General features: G+C 36.3%; 2 long non-coding RNA genes across 2 annotated transcripts in view; both read left to right on the top strand.

The window, feature by feature from the left end:
- The window catches only part of LOC116711869 (uncharacterized), a 463,421-nt gene that overhangs the window by 162,035 nt on the left and 283,369 nt on the right, over positions 1 to 18,017 (top strand). The window lies entirely within an intron of this gene.
- Positions 1 to 18,017, top strand: part of LOC116711870 (uncharacterized) — a 44,425-nt gene that overhangs the window by 7,048 nt on the left and 19,360 nt on the right. The window contains exon 3 of the long non-coding RNA XR_004337353.1: positions 4,774 to 4,893. This is a non-coding gene — a long non-coding RNA (uncharacterized LOC116711870). The remainder of the gene's footprint in view (positions 1 to 4,773; positions 4,894 to 18,017) is intronic.

The raw sequence follows: 18,017 nt of genomic DNA, 5'->3' as shown, positions 1-18,017 counted from the left end.
GCTTGAAAATTTTAGCTTGAGTCATTGTTAGCATAACTAACTCTATTTTAGTAGTTAAGTTATTTATCCACTAATTTGAGTAACTGTTAACAGTATCCAGCAGCTACTTGTGCTAATAATTATTCAAGCTAACAGATTAAATGTTAGCTTTTAAAAAGCTCCTGGACTGATTAGAAGCTATTCAAAAGCTGACATTTCATCTGTTAGCCTGAACAGTTGTTAGCACAAGTAGCCGTTGACTTCAGTACCTTTAAGTAAGCATAGATGCTCAATTGAGTGGCTGTTAGTTTGAAAAACTTTAGCTTGATTAGCTGTTAGCATGAATATCTGTTTTTAGTGGTTAATTAATTTATCTGTTAGTTTGTTTAAAGTAGAATAACATTTAGTCCTATTAGATGAAACCTTTCATACTTGTTAGCTTGAATAGTTGTTATCACAATTAGCTACTTGCTAGCATTAAGCAATTATAGCATTAATGTAGCATTAAGCATATATAGATGCTCAATTAAGTGGCTGTTAGCTTGAAAAAGTTTAGCTTGAGCAGCTAAAATGTTTCTAAATCGCTTTAGTGGGTAATTAAGTTGTCTGCTAGTTTGAGTGACTGCTAATAATAGTAGCTTTTAAATAGCTCTTAGTCGGATTATTATTTTTTTTTTTTGTATTTTATTGTAATCTTAAACATAGTGGAAGATTTAAACAGTATAACAAAAAAATACAGATTAAAAATACAGTTAAACCGCATTCTGCTAGACTGCTATTTCCAGAAAAAGGCTTTTGAATAGTTTTTAGCTTGTGTAGCTTTCAGTATGAGTAACTTAACCTAACCTTGGTGTAGTGGTTTCAGTTTGGAGACGACAGTAAAGTGGACAGTATTGAGTGCTAAGCAAGTATAAACCCTAAACACTACGGTAGCAACCCTACAATCACATAAGGTTCCTGACATGTTTATATTTTAAAACTTTTACCGTTGTACCTCAGAGACTTTTCAGAAATCTGCAAAACGGAGTTCCTTTAAGTGCTTTTTAAAACTCTCAGAACTCCGACGGTAAAAACTGTAATTTAGCTTTGCAGAACCTATGCTACTCACTCAACGTTGACACCTTGGAAGAAAGACGTACTAAAGTCTGGAATATACATCATAACAGAAGAATTGCAGGCATACGGAGAGATGCATCTGCAGTGTTTTGGGAGGCAAAATAACTGGGTTTGTCAGTTCAGTCTGGTGGCTTGGAAGTTTGTCTACATGGATGTAAAAGCATGAGCTAAAAGCAGGGAAAAAACCACTATGTAGTCAAAGTTTTAGATTTGGTCAGAAGTTTACATATGTGTTAGTTTTAGGCTTTAAATGTGTCATTTGAATATTGATTAATGATACTTTGAATCAAGAATTTGGTCAAGTATTTTCCATTTATTTAGGATTTCCATACGTTTTCTTAGGAAACTGCATGATTGTGACTTTGTGTCACAGCAATTACAGCCCCACAAACACAAATAATGCTGCTGGAAAACACTGCCGTTTGTAATTTGCTTCTTTTAGATACCAGTCGAATAAATAAATATGATTTGTATCACTAAACTGTAGATGGTAACTGTATTTTCAGATTTATTGGTATTCATTGATGCTTTGATTGAACAAACAGTAAATAGTAACAGCAGAAAATAGTAAAACTTTATTAATTGGAATTTATCGTGAACACTAAATCCAAGGCACAAATATAAACATACAGAACTTAAGTGAAATTAGGTGAAAGGTCACTGAGTTTTTTATTTTGTTTTATACCATAACTCTCCTTTAAACTTCGCCACCAGTTACTTCCTGACAGATTATTTCACTTATTACAAGACATTTTTTCCCATAAGTTAAATAATCTGCCAGTGGAAATAGAACTTTTTATCAATATTTAGGAATTATTGGCTTAAAACAAACTCATATTTCTTGCTGAAAAGTTACTTGTAAGTTAGTTTTGTCTTATTTCAAGTCTACTAAGGTATTTGTAGTAGAAACCAAACAAATCTCCTTCAGACTAGCAACAGCAGCAATTAGCAAACTGTGAGTCAATTGTGTTTATATGAATTACTTCTTATTCCAATGCTATAAAGAACATTGTTAAAAGGCTAATGGAGAAAAGTTGTGACGACGTCATGAAGGCGGAGTTTCGGAAGGAACAGGAGCTTCTTAAAGGGACAGAGTCCCAATTTCAAGGTGTTAAATTGCGAAGTCAAATTTCCTTTGATATACTTTCAAAGTGTTAATATTGTTCAAGAGTCAGAAATGTGAGGCTGCTTGCGTTTTTAATTTCTTTGAATAAAACAAATATTACAAAAATAAGATTTACACACTGACTTTAAGTGATTAGCAAAAGGTACACACTCAGATAATTATGCAGTGAATTTATAGAAGTTTCAACATCTCAGTTAAAAATCAGCTCAAACTTACATTTCTAAATTGCTTTTGATTCATCAGATTTAAATGGATTCAGCCATGCTATTTCCTACTATACAACTCAAAAACCATCCAGTTTTATCACTGTTTCCTGTTTCAGCAGGCTTCAAAATAAAAGATTCTTACCTAAACATGTTTTTTGCAATTCCTAATTGTAAAAACTTCCTGTAAAGGTAACAACACTGTATTTTTTTTAACATATAAAACATATTCAGGGCAGAACGTACCTAATTTTTATAACAACTGAAGGGCACATAGTTATTTTATTGTGCTATAAAATGTCTGTATGTGCCTGGAAAATATATAATACTGCCCATTAAAGTTTGTTTCAAGAGTCTGTTGAACTCCAACAAACTTCGTCTGAAGAGAATAAGGAGAGTGAAGAGACTTACCTGTACAGACAATGAGATTATCCAAACACAATTAAACTCCGGGGCCTCGTCTTGCAAGGTGTGAACCCATTTCCTTTTCATCCGTAACTTCCATCCTTTACCTCCGCGCCTCATTGTTGTGTGATTAACTCCTGAGCACCAACCGGGGAGTCTATAGTCTCATTACCCGGATCTCTGGTCGGGACAAAACATTTGCTAATCGCCAATCACAAGCAGGAGCATGCCTCTCGAATCTCTGCCAGCTCTATAATGTGAGAGTTGGCGCCGCCACCTCCTTGAGAGAGAGCCGCTGTCTTTCTGCAACACTTCATTCGCTCAAATGCATTTAGCTTCTGCCGCCACGGTGTTTCACCACGCAAAGCCTCCAACATGGAAAGTTCACTTCATCCCCAGAATGGGATTTACTTTGGGAGCTAGACGGATGTCAGCGACACAAGCAGCATGCTGTAATTTAATTTCAGCAGCTGCATACCGGCAGCGGCGACAAAGGAGTTTTAGGAACCTTGTAGGTAGAAAAAAGAAGAAAATTTCCGGCGAAAAGCTCAGAAAATTTGAGACATTTGCCTCCAGAAAGTTTTTTCTAGAAAAGTTTCTGAGTTTTGGAGCTCAGAGATTTTCAGGTATGTTTTTTTAGATAATTTTAGGGTAAATTTTAGACTTTTGAAGCTCCAGAAAAAAAAAAATATATTTTTTCTAGAAATATTACTTTCTGACTTTCAAGGTTTCCAAGTCTGACAATATCATCTGAGTTCTTTTTCTACCAAATGTTCAACTTTTCAAACCTGAAAATTTCTAGGTTTTTTCTCAAAGATTTCTGAGATTAATCTCAAAATTTCTGAGTTTTTTCTAACAAATTTTGGACTCTTGGAGTTTAGTAATTTCCAAGTTATTTTCCTTGATAATTTCAGGGTTTTTTTGTCTTGCAAATTTTTGACTTTTGAAGCTCCATAAAAAACAGATTTCAGAAGTTTTAATTTTTTTTCTAGATTAATTATATTAATCTTAAAAGTTAAAAGTTTTTCCTAACAAATTTTTGAGTTTTCAAACTCAGACATTTCCAATTTTATTTGTAGAAAATATCTAAGATTAATTTCAACATTTTAGAATTTTGGAGCTCAAGAATTTCCATGTTTTCTTTTCTAGATAATTTGAGTTTTTTCATGCCCTGTTTTTGACTTTTGGAGCTCCATATTTTTCCTAGAAATATCAGTTTCTGAGTTTCAAAAGTCCACATTTTTGGAAATTCCTGAGTTTTTTTCTAGTGAATGTTCAAATTTCAAACTTGGAAATTTCCAAGTTTTTTCTCAAAGATTTCTAGAAAGATTTCTAGAGTTTTTTGTAGAACATTTTTGACTTGTGGAGCTCATTTTCAAATTTTCAGATTTTTTCTACATAATTTTTATCTTGCAAATTTTTGACTTTTGAAACTCCTTAAAAAAATTCTAGAAATATCAATATCTGAGTTTCAAAATTCCTTTTTTTAAAATTTCCAACTTTTTCCGGACAGTTCTTTTTAGATTAGTCTAAAAATGTTTTTGTTTTTTGGCAGAAATGTACTCCTTTATTCCTCAGTGGCCCTAATACAGTGTCGTATCTGGCTGTATTTGAACAGATAGCTGTACTGTGTCGTTTTGGTTTTAGGACAGCAATCTTCCCTCACTATTTGGATATTAAAATTTTACATGTGCAGAGACTGCAGTTGGCATGAAGGCATCAAAGCAAGAGAAAGTGCTTTAGGCTTTCAGGTGGGTTTTCAATGGCTTCTCCTAACTGTGAGTATGATCTTAGCTGCAAAGTTCCTCTGGATTCCAACTGAAACCTGAGACCTAGGGATGTTCTTTTTTTTGTTTTGTGTCTAAACTGAACTAAACTCCAGCCACAGCAGTGTTGGTGTCTGCTCAGCTAGCTCCTGCTGATAATGAACTACTGTTACTGCAGGCGCAGAGCGGGAAGACAGCTGAACTGCGCCAGGCTCGGTGAGAACTGAAAGGCCTGCTGAGAACAATGGCTGACATCAGGAGAAACATGCAGGATCACCACCTGAACTTCTGAAGGAAGGTAAACAAGTTCAGGTTTATTCACAGCTTTCTTTACCTGCTAGCTAAGGTTTGTTAGAGGATAATCTTACCAAGTAATCTTGGTCTCAAGGGCGTAAATCCCATCTCATTATTGAGGGGGACCATAAGCAGGAAAATATCTGAAGACCAATTTTTGGGTGGGTTACAGTGAAATGTAACGTAAAATGTGGTTTAAAAAGTTTTTAAACTCAAATGTTGCTTAGATATGAGTTTTGTTCAGTCTCACTGCTCTAATCTCTGCAGCACCTTTACAAAAATGTAAGGTTCTAAATAAAAAAGCTTTAATGAGTAACTGCTCTTAATAAAATTCCTCTTAAACAATGATTTATTGAAATGGCTCCCAATACAATTTATGGGCTGTATAAATTATTACTTAAGTTGCTTTATTTTTAAGCCTTTTTTAGTTTTGTCATGTCCTGGATGACTGAGAACCAACAAGTAAATAGAAATGAATATCTGGGAAGTATCATAACTTAAATGTAACAGTTAAAGCACCAGGGTTTAGATAGAAAAATATTCAGATTTTATTTTGTGGTTTTAGAGGCTCTATGTTGAAGACAGTGAGAAATAAAGGCATAACTTTTAGTTTTTTCTATCTGTTCTCGGCTCCCACATACAGAGCTGGGTCCACTTGCTCAGCCTCTCTCTCCTGTTTCAAACTCTTCTAATTTCACTAAAAGTTAAAGAGTTAAATATGTATGAGATGTTTGCTACCTTTGACAAAAAGCTTAAGTCTATGAAAGCAGTGTAACAGTTTTGCTAATGAGGCAGCTTATCATGATTCAGCCAAAGTAATAAAATAACAAACTGCAGTCAGATTTTTATTGTTAATGTGTTTCTTCTTATTGAGCAATGAAAGTAAACAAAAGGTGTTACATGTCTTTTGTTTTAAGTATTTACTTACTGGAGGGTTTTATGTTTGTGCTTCCGAGCCACAGCTAACAGCTAACAGCTAGCTCCTCACTTCAGTGCTGCTGAATGGTAATTGGGGGGCAATTCTAGACTTTTCCAAGATTTGGGGAGGCTTGGACCCCTTGAAGCCCCTGGGATTTACGTCTATGCTTGGTCTAGTTACTGGTACAAATATCTTGGTTTGCTTGAAATAAGACAAAACTAACTTAAAAGTAACTTTTCAGCAAGAAATAGGAGCTTGATTTAAGTCAACAATTCCTTAATATTGATGGAAAAAGTAGCAGATTATTTCATTTATAAGACGGTTTCAAAGTGCCAGTGGAACTAGAAATTTTTCACCAATATTAAGGAATTACTGACTCAAAATAAGCCCCTATATTTTGCTGAGAAGTTAGTTTTGTCTTATTTTCATTATACTCAGATATTTTCCTCGAGAAACTAGAAAAATACTTAGTAAGACTTTGTAATAAAGCGCTATTTAAAGGGAAATAAACAAACTTTCCAACAATAAAAAAATTGTTCAGGACAAGAAAGAATTAATTGACGATACACAAATAACTTTTAAGTTATTACTTAAAATTTTTAGGCCAAAATAAAGTAAATTCAGTTTATTTTAGATGCACTTTTTAACTTTTTCATTACCAATATTCAGAATAACTTCATATCGTAGAAAATTGGACTGAAGTCATGAATGTCTTTGTACCTAAACAAGTGAATTAGTTATTTTGGTAACTTTCTCTACCATCACTGCATATTAAAGAAATGGATCGTCCCATTGAGTGATTAATAATTTTCAGTGTCTTAGATGATCCCGGTCTGCTCAGCGTGTGTTGCAACACATTCCCGAATGTATTTGTTAATCCAAAATAGCAGCATAACGAGTCTTTTAAACGACATCAATTCAGCCTGAGCATTTTTAATTATGATACGTAATAAAAATCATAATTTATGAATTGACTCGTGGCTGGGTAATGAATTGCTTTCCATGCACGTTTTATGCCAATTCTGCCCTGACTTTGAATAAACCCTAATTATCAACATTAGTGAATGTCAATGCCTTAATATTTAATAAATCCTGGATAATCCCATAGCAATCAATTTAGATCAAAATCGCTCTCCACCAAAAGGTAGAAAGGCTCTGCAACTCATCCACTGTTCGCCATAATGATGCCTATTTATATGCAGGAGCTTTTTCAAACTGCACGATGGATAATTACTTTATTTACTTCTAATCATGTCAATGAACCATTGTGCAAGGGTTAGATTGCCGGAGCTCGTTATAATTAATATTTTTTTCTTTTCAGTATTATATTAGGGGATTTGGAGGAGCAAAAGGCCCGGTTTGAATGGGATTTGGTCAGTATATGCCACAGCATGAGATGGAAATAATAATAGTTTCGTATAGCTCAGTGTGACATAATCATGAAAACTGCTATTCATCTGTTTGTCCCCCATTTATGGCTGTAGGTGGCTTTAAATAGATTTGTCGAGCCCCTCTGCATTCTGCTGAAATGGAAAAACCGAACAAATCTTGTTGTGTTCAACAGCCTGAATACTAATCTGGAATTAATGTATGAGAACAATGCAATATTTACATTCATTTCATGCAAAGTCAATATTTATGCAGCTAATGTTTAGTTCAGTAATTACTGACCTTAATTTAATTTATTCCCGGTAATTCGGTCTGCTTTTATCATTTGTTTGTGCCGAGATTACACCCTGGACCATTCGATTTTTCACTGCTTCAAAGGGGAGCAGAAATAGGTTCATGATTTTGAGCAAAACTAAAAGAAACTAAAATACTAATAGTTTTTTTCAGTGAAACTATTAGGATTCCCTTTAATCTAATAGGTTTAAAGGGTACCTATTATTCAAAATTCACATTTTGCACATTTTTGTACTTCCATTAAGGTTTCTACTGCTTCTAAAAACAGCCCAAGCACTTAGAAAAAATCACCCAGCTGTTGTTTATCAATAAGTTAATGTTTTATGGTGTCTGGAAAATGTAACGTCACAAGCCAGCAGGCACTGTGCCGTTACCTAGCAACCACAGCAGAGTTCCACCCGTTACCTAGCAACCCAATATGAGTTCCAGCACGCTCCGTCAACTGGTTTTAATCTAAATGTAGAAAAAGTAACAGATGAATTGAGAAGATGCAAAGGTGGAAGAAAACCAAATCTAGAAAGTCTCTGTGAGGTTTTCAGGGTTCCTTATTCTTCCAGACTCACTTATATGACATTTGTTTTAGGTTTTATTACATTCTGGTCATTTTTGTTTAAATCAAAATTCATTTTTTACACATTTTCATACTTCTATTTGGGTCTCAACTGCTTCTATAAACAGCTGAAGTCCTTAAAGAAACACCTGCCCTTTTTTGGCAGTAAGTTAATTTATTTTGGTGTCTTGGAAAACCTCTGGATTAAGTCTTAATTAACAGACACCGTGCCATAACCTAGCAACCCAAGCTGAGCTCCAGCAAGTTTGGTCAGCTGGTTTTACCTCTGTATGCGGTGCACAATAGCTGCTGGAAAACACAAGTGTTTTTTGTTGGATGACTTTAGACCAATCAGAAACCCCTGCTGCATTCTTGTTGGTTGTGCAGGAGGCTCCACTTCTGCTTCTCAAACATGTACAGGTGTATAATTGTGCGTCTGTTTGCAGCCATTTTTACGTGCGAGTGTAAATGTTGAGTTGGGGGGGGATACGGACAGAAGCAACTTATTTGAATTTAAAGAGACAGCAGCTAATTCGGAAAGGGGCTTATAATACTCAAAATCTCATTATCTGAGACTGAATTTGTGCAGAAAATGTAAAGAACATTCATAATATGTACGGTCTCATTGAAATCAAATCATTCAGTAAATTTTTTTGGTATGTTCAGGGTCTTTTGCATGTTTGCTACATGGTTTGTAGAGCTTTTTATGTCTTTATCACATAAAATACATATAATTTTGAGGTTATAATGAGAAAAAAGTTAAAAAGCTCCATGGCACTGTACTTCTGTGGGCGGCCCACTGTCTTATTAGTGAAAAGAAAGCTCATCTGCTTTTGAGGAAACTGTCTTCCACTCCCTGAGCTCCACAAAGCAACCAAAGGAGCAACGGAAAGAGGTGAAATATAAGCAATATATGCACGGTTCAGGAAAATATATGCATCCTCTAAAACCATAAGGCAGCAGATTTATTCCGGATTTTGCAAAAACAGAAACGCAAGCAGATTCACGTCTAACTTCTGCACTGGTACTCTAATAAATGGAATACTAACCCAAAACCAATTAAGCTTTTCACCATGACCGTCTCCTCTCTCTGGGGGATTTTGTGCAGCAATAAGTTTTTAATTGCTGTGGCCCCAGTCTTTTTTATCTCTCTTTTCATCTCTGTATTGCAACGTTAACGTTAATTTGCTAGACTCGCAGTCGAAGAATCAGCGACTTTAATGAGGGGTTAAAATAATCAGATGCTCACCTTGGTCACCACTGAGAATACGGAACATTTGAAAAGTATCCCATTAAATACAAGTTTTTTTTTTTTTTTTAGAAATAAAGACAAAGTTGTGTTTCTTTTGATGGGGGTTTAATGAAAATGTTTCCTTCTAAACGGACTGTGAAATCAGAGTTTAAAGGGCTCAGAATGATGTAAAGCAGCTGATATTAAAACCCAGCGGAGCCATTATTTGAGGGTACCTAGATAAGAAATGTCTCTGATTCCAGAGCAAGTGGGATCCTCGGCTATCAGATACAATAAAAGAAGACAGTAGGAAGAGCCGGTTAAGCTCCGTGTCACAATCCTTCCCATCTCCAAACCCAAAGTGAGGTTTCTCCGCACTCTCCCTGAATTTTTCCCTTCAGAAATTACCATTTACCAATTACACTGTGTCAGGAGTGATTCATATCTCTTTAATGAGAAATGACAGTAGATAGAGGAGAGCCACCTCTGGTTTGATTTCACTCCCAGTGGGACGGGATGAGCTGTTGACAGAAGCGGACGGTAGACGGAAAGGGTGGGAGAAGAAGCCGTCAGTTGGGTCGTCGGTCCGATGGGGGAACCGCAGGAAGGAGGAGAAAACCTCTCAATCACAGACCCGCTGTCCCAAAATGAACCTGGGCTCAGTGGTTATTATATACTTGAAGGGATTCATTTTGAGATGTTGCTGGTTTCTTTTGCACATCTTAGATTCTCTGATTTCAGTTTTATAGGCTTTAGAAATGTCTGTTGTTCATTTAAGTGTTAAAGGTGACCAATTGTTCTTCACTGAATAGGTTAGGATATGTCTGTATATTACCTTTTTTTTGTGCAAAATTATTCTGAGCTGAGATTTTAGTCAGAATGAGCTGTTTTAGGACGTCTTGTCACTTTAAATCCAAATAAGCTGCTGGCCATACCCCCCAACTCAACGTTTACACTTGCATAGAAAAATGTCTGCAAACAGATGTGTAATTATATAACCGTAGGTGTTTGAAAAGCAAAAGAGGAGGCTCCTGCACAATCTACAAAAATGCAGCAAATGGTTTCTGGACGGTAAGTCAACAACAAAAGCAGTTGTAGGATTTCTCTTTTGTCTTTGGTGAAAGATCGCGAGCCATTTTTCCTCCTAGCGCTGGACTCTTGTATTAGTTTTGGTTGCTTTTACCCAGGATGCCCTGCGCTGTAGTCCACTTCCTGCTTTTGGAGCGGTCCGCAGTCCGTTTGGTGTTCACATATACATTCAAACCGCACCAGAGTTCACTTCAACCAAACCAGAGTTAACTTTTTTGATTCACGCCTCCCCAAACGAACTGGATTAAAGTGGACTATACAGGGCCGGTGAGATTAAACCCTTATGATGCTTTAAGCTTTGTTTCTTTACCACTAGACTGTCAGTTTCTACAGAGAGATGTCAAACAGTTAAGAAACGTCTCTAAAGCCTGTCATTTACCTTCTTCTTGATGTTTCAGCGGCTCAGGATTGCCACATTCACCTTTAGAAACAGACCTGTGAGTAATGTTGCGATCAAATTAGGTAATAAGTAGTTGACCACCTGCCGTGACTGCTGGAGGAAAAAAGTCCTGTGGATGGAGAAAATAATTTTACACCTAATCAGCACGTTAGCAATCACACCTAAAGCCCCAGATCTTTAGGTCTGGTGCAAAGCACCGTTGAGTGTTGTGATGTGCTGGGTAGCAGAAAAGGTTTCTCTCTGATTTTTTACGTGGTTGATTTGTTCATAAACTGACCATCAACCTGTTCTGGTTTTCTGGCGCAGTCAGAGGTGAGGGCACGAGGGAGGGGAGAGGTTTATAAACAGAGGCATTCACATCATAAAAGGACTTTCTGCAGCAGCGTTGGCCTCTGCACACCTCTGCATGAACTCCTCAGCTACCCTATACTTGCATGCTTGTGTGAGTCCGTGTGTAAATTTAAACCAATTGTCCAAAGGCCGACTCCTGCCGCGTGGTCTTGCCTTGACTCTTGATTGCTACAATCAGTTTTTTTTTCTTCTTCTGAGGTTAGACGGACACACAGCTTGCGCTCTTACATGAAATACACTCTCCTTCAGTGCCGTTATGTGAAGAATACGTTAGGAAACCAAGAGATATTTGAAGACCACAGTTGATTATCATCTTGGAACATAATCACAAACGTCTGAGCCAGAGGCAAAGATAAATAGCATCGACGTGCGAGTACTATCGGAGCTGTTTAGTTCTAGATTCTTTCAACTATTTTTTTTCCTTAAACAAGAAAAAGCAAAGCAGAAGCTGTGAAAGAAACAAGCTTAGCCCAGACCCATCATCCTTTCATCCTGTTTCACAATATTTTCTGTGATGTTAGACAAACCAAAGCTGTGATTTCAAATACACAAATATCAAGATTTTCTAACTGAAAAATACTTTAACTTTACATAAAATCATTCTTACGTTCTGCGTTGGTGTTGTTGACTGCGTTCAGGGTGAATTCACACCAGTCTGGTTTGTTTGGCAAGGTGAGAGTGTGGGGGACATACTAAAAAAAACTCTACAGTCATAAAATTATGAAAATAGTCAAAATATTGTGAGAATAAAGTTGTAAGATTATGACTTTATTCTAGTCTTATTTAAACTTTATTCTTGTTCATGTTTCTTCACATAATTTTCTTTTTTTTCTTTTCTTAACGTGGCCCTGATACTCTGTTTATGTGAATCAAATTTATGTGACCAAAAAAATCAAACTCCAGTCCACCTACAAACCTTGGTCTCTGTGGACTCTGGAGCGGTTTGGATGCATATATGAATGCTAAGTGGACCTGAAACTGCTCCAAAAGCTAGGAAGTGGACCACAGCGCAGGGCATTCTGGGTAAATGCAACCAACACAAACACTAGAGAGCCAGTGCTAGTGCCAAATGCCATAGACAAAAGATAAATCCTACAACCGCAAAAATCTGATACTACTCCATTTTTGTTTACATTTTGCGAAGAAATTACAAATGTGCACAAAACTTTGTCAATATTCTGTCAATGTTGAGAAAAACACAATTTCACAATTGGTGTGTTTCCATTAAATCATAGACGCAATTAAAATTATACGTGAATACCTTTGTTCACACCATAAAGTCATTAAAAAATATGCTATTCGATCATCCTCCGACCACTTCCTGTCATCTTCTTTGTAGTTTCCATCAGTAGTAGCACCCAGTTGTTGATCACGTGACTCATGATGCGAGAAAGTGTTTCCGTCGCAGCTTATGAAATACACCAGTTTCAATTCGGTCCAAAAGCCACTAGAACTAAAACTCTAACTTATTCAAAATTTACTTGTTTCCATTAATCAAATTTATTTTTCTAATTTCAATTTGCTCAATTTTCTGGTCAGTGGAAACACAGCTAATGAATTCCCTATAAACGAGTCCAGTGACCAAAACAGTTCAGTTTTGGGAGTTAAATACAGTATGAATATAGTTTGGAAAAGGTCACACTGGTAATTGTTAGGGTTTCTGTTGGGTCTAGGCATAAATGCAGCTGCTAAGATGAATTTAAACAAATACAAAATTCAGACTTTTGGGTTTTTGTATAAAACACATGAAAAATCTGAATTTAAACCGTCATTGCTCCAAAATGTAGCTGCTTCTGGTCACCCTTAAAAGCAAACAGGAATTTAAAACTGATACTGTTATTGTTAATTCCTGATTTCCTCATTATTACCTGTGACTAAAAGGCTTGAAATACCTTAAACTTTCCAACCCAGATTCATCGAGCAGAATCTGCTTTTAATTTTGGATGAAAAGGAGAGTTAAAACTTTGTTTTTGACAGAAATTTTCATGAGTTGTAAAACTATTCTTGTTATCTGCTGAGAGAAAAGGGGCTAAAACACTTTCACAGCATCCAGGATGACATTTTCAGCTAATTATCAGAATAAATCAGTTTCTACTGGAAGACAAACTGATTTCTGCCTTTATACTGGCTGATTACTTACATTACGTTGCTCACCATGACAGCAGTGACACGTTTCTTTTTTCCCTCCTTTTATTTCCATGCAGCAAAATGAACACTGCATTAGGCAGAGGCTATCCTCCATGCATCACAATTTCACAAACCTCTCTAAAGTGACGCTGCTTTGCATTCTGCACTGTTTCTAGGAAATTATTCTCACTGGGAAATACATCAACACCATCTACGCTTCTGGAAAAGCTGACAAAAAGCACTTAAAATTGCTTAATTGTGTCGCCGCAATTAGTTTCCACAACAATAAGAGGTTTTTAAATATAAATACAAGTATTATGCAGATCAGAATGAAGGAAGGTATAGAGTTGAACTTTGTGCGCGAGGCTGCAGACGTCCAATTTAACTGAAAGGTGTTGAATAAGAAATCAGCTGCTCTGCAGATCCCTGGAGTTTTGGGTGGAACATTGAAGCATATTCAGTGTGTTCTTAAAAATACTTTATTGAGCCCAAAGGGAAAGTAGTTTAAATTCATTTTATAGATTCAAAATCATCTTGGAAATTTACTAGTTTTAATTATTTGCCAGGCTTAGGATCATGAATGGACACTTAAACTTATTTTTACATAATGGACCTTCAGAGTAACATAAAGGCAGCTACAAAGTCAGCCTTCTGTCAATTGGAGAACATTTCTAGGATTAAAAGACCAATATCCCAGCAAGATCTAAAGAAACTCATCCCGGTTTCTATCTTTAGTCGCTGCTGCTGGCGTCCTGACTAAAACCAAGAAGATGAAATACTTTTGTTAGTTTATAAACAAAACAGAGGTCACTGAACAGAATCAAATACACTAAAGATCTGCTGTTGTTGTATCAACCTTCCAGATTCTTGTCTCGTCTGCATCAGAACCAGAACCAAACATTCAGCTTCTATGCACCACAAATCTGGAACAAACGTCCAGAAAACTGCAAAACAGCCAAAACATTGAGTTCCTTTAAATCACAACTAAAACCAACCTGTTTAGAGTTGTTTTAACGCATAACTGGAACGTTGATTAACATATTTGATGCATATTGATTATTTTGATTACCACATTCATCAAAAGCCAAACCAGTTGGTTTCACAATTGGTAACTATACAATGTTTTTATGTTTTCACAAGATAAAGCACTTTGATCTGCCTTGTTGCTAAACTTTTTTACACAAATAAACTTAGATTGATTGATAATGTTCATTGAATTTTATGTTGAGGTCCAAAACCAAATCAACGCCACATTTATAAGATTTTCATTTGTGCTTCAATTGTGTTGGTCGATCAGGTAAATTTAATAAAACACATCGAGTTTTGTGGCTCTAGCTTGACAACATGGACAACCACATAGGGTGCGAACACTTTTGCCCAACCCAATCAAACATTGTTATGTGAAACGACTCATATCTGCAGTCAAGCATGGAGGTGGAGGGGTGATGTTGTGGGATGCTGGCTCATTTCAGCTGATAATTTCTCTGCGTTTTGTCGTTATGTTTGGTTTTCCCTCCCATCCAATCGGTAGCTTTACCATCAAGTCGGCTAACATGATTAGGTAATGAAGCTAACAGCAGCTGGTCTCAGTGGTCTCATAAATAATACATGTGAAAATGCAGAACACCCTGTATCTCCGAGAAGGAGAGATCAGACAGCTATTCAATATTTTCTATTATTAAATCCACTTATATCACAGCAGACTGCAAACACAATTCAAATTCTGACCATTCATGAGTTTGCTCCAGGCGAAAAAGAAGAGAGAGATGAAGAGAAATTGAGAGCAGCCTTATGAGAGTTTTTGTTGTTTTTCTAATAGATCATTTTTAGCATTTAAATAAAACTGTGGGGAAGAAGCTGAAGTCTGGGAAGAAAATGTTGCAAACTGGGGAAAAAGTGGTCGTCACTTTGGATTTTACTTCATGTTGACGGCGATTTTCTGTGAAATGTAGAGAAAATGAACCAAGATGAGTGGAAAAAACAAAAAAAAAACAAAGGAGGAATAGATAAAGTCTCTCAGATGGTGTCACGGCTCCAACACATTCCTCATGTTGAGCTTCAACAGTTTTCACACTCAGTGTCTTCTGTCTAAATTAGCAAACTTCGCAACAGGAAGAAGCTTTAAAGCAGAATCAGGTTTTAAACATCAGAGAATCTTTCCAAGGAGCGAATTATTAACCTTCAATTCCAAAAATTTGAATGGCAAAATAGTTTTGGGGGAAAAAAAAACGTCAAATCATCTATTTTAATTTTTCTACAAGCTATGAAAGGGACACAGACGATGCTCAGGTTAGATGAGAAAGTAAATTATTTTGAGATTCACTTTCCAGTTGGACAAAAACCCAAAACATACAGGACAAAATCAAATTAAATGGTTTAGATCAGTGGTATTCAAACTTTTTGGGACAAAATTGCCTGTGAAAAATACTCACAGGTCAAGAAATGAAGCTTAAATGTTTGCTTTTTACCTGCTTGACTATAAACTAAGCATGTAATATTTTAATTAAACAATAATTTGTCAGATTGTTATGTAGGAAAGATAAATAAATAAAGATAAAATAAATAATTTCAGGACAGGTTTGCCTTTGAAAAAGGAAGGCATTGGTTTTGGGCTTGATTTAAGCAATATAAACAATATTTGGGTCACTCTGTCCTTGAAAATACTTGCTGTATTTAGCCAAATATTCTTCGTAGTAGAAATAACCAAACAGATATAGTACTATTCTCTCCATTCTGGTGAATTTTTGATTAATCCCAATTCAGTATTTGTGAATTTTTCTGTGAAACGTAGATCCAAATTTTTAATAGTGGAAAATATGCCTGGTCACGGATTTCTTTCATAAAGCATTTAAAAAATACTGGAAAGAAAATAAGGCTGAAATACCAAAGTTACTTGACAAAAGCGGCCAATTTATATTCTTTGGCGTTGGTTGGTTGATCCCCCATGAGTGAAAATGAGGAAGACTGCAAAAGTTAGCTTCTGCTTGTAAATATTAAAAGGGATGTATTATTCAAAATTCACATTTAGCATTTTTTTCACTTGTATTTGGGCCTGAAGTGCTTCAAAAAGCAGCCCAAGCGCTTAACAAACCCCTACTGTTTGGGGAATAAGTTGATGCCATCACCCAGCAACCCCAGCCTAGCCCAGCCCCGTTACCTAGCAACCCAATCTCAGCTCCAGCACATTTGGTCAGCTGGTTTCACCTCTTGAGACGATAAGTGTTTTTGTTGATGGTTTACCATCCAGAAACCATTTGGTTCATTCTCTTTGGTTGCGCAGGAGGCTCCACTTCTGCTTTTCAAAGGTGTACGTTTGTATATTTGTACATCTGTTTGCTGCCATTTTCACGCACGAGTGTAACCATTGAGTTTGGGGGGCGTGGCCAGCAAAACTGAGCAGACTAAAATCTCATTATGTAAGGATGATTTGTGCAAAAACTGTGATGGACATGTTTTGTGTAGGACATATATCTATCCTAATCTGTTGAAGGAAGCATAATAAGTCACCTTTCAGGTATATTTGGTGTTTGAACTGTTAAAATAGTCCATTTTAAACATTTTTAGTTGAATTTTGGGTAACAGTTGGCAGCTGTCGAATAGAAGAGGTTCACTACATGAAATTTTAAAATTTTTTGATTAAAAAACAAAGCACCTTTTAGTACGTTTAAGTTTCTACCGAAAGAAGAAAGGGAAGAAAAGACTATTAGTTTTAATGTTTCGATACATGAAGTTTTAGATGTTTTTTTTTACTCTGACTGTTTCTGCAGGTTTACAGTCGTCATTCATCTGCTGTCACAGAAATCCTGTTTTTCTGTTATTTTCAGAGCCATTGTTCCAGTGTTGGCTTTTGTCAGGGCCACTCCGGATAAAAGAGAGAAACAACATGGTGTTCCAGTTCATAGCAATGACAGCGCACACGTTTTGTTCCCTTCAAAATATTATTCATCCACAGCGTTTTGTATTTCCACGGCCCCCTGTCACACAGACGCAGCATTTGCTCCAAATACATTCTTATTTACTTTTTGTGCAGCTGGAGTCTGAATTATTTTTCATTAAAGTAAAAAATAAAGGGAATACCAGTGTTTTTCTCCTGATAAAGCTGGTTTAAATTTCAAAGATTTATTTATTTTTCAATAAAAAAAGGAATAAATTCCCACCTTTTATCCCACAGTGGGTTATTTCTCTCTGCTCTAAGCCCTTTGCCTCGACCCGGCTCGTCTTGTTAGACTTCAATTAGCGGTTTTCTTCATTTCCCAGGAGGACTTTTGACAGATCCCAGAGAAAGGCGCTGAACTTGTTGCTTTCAATGAAACAAGACTGAATGGGACCATGAATGGCCGGGAAAACTAATCACTCCAGCATTTAGGTGTTTACTCTATGCAGGGATGGAAATACAAGCAGCAATGAGTCAAAGTAAGGGCAAGGCTGCATAGGACTACAGCAAATGGTGAAAGGAATATAATTTACCTATAACCTTTGTTAATGAAACTTTGCAACACAGATCCATCCATTCAGCTGATCCTTTCAATTGAAAAAGAAATATAAATCAATGTACAGACGCTTAGAAAATGTGAATATGAACAGAACTAGCACACAATATCCTAAACGCACGAAAAATGCATCTAATTGTTTCTGTACATCAGATAAAAATGTACAATGTGCTTAAAATGCCATTAAAGCACCAGTATGCATGTAAGTTTTTAAAATATTTGTTGAGACAGATAATCTGTGGTAACTAGAAGCAGCCAATCAGAGGCAGGAGGCGAGGCTTAGTGCTG

The sequence above is a fragment of the Xiphophorus hellerii genome, chromosome 21 (genome assembly GCF_003331165.1).
Source record: "Xiphophorus hellerii strain 12219 chromosome 21, Xiphophorus_hellerii-4.1, whole genome shotgun sequence".
NCBI classification, from domain to species: Eukaryota; Metazoa; Chordata; class Actinopteri; order Cyprinodontiformes; family Poeciliidae; genus Xiphophorus; species Xiphophorus hellerii.
The sequence above is the reverse complement of the archived record's forward strand: the minus strand, read 5'-3'. Positions and strand labels throughout refer to the sequence as shown.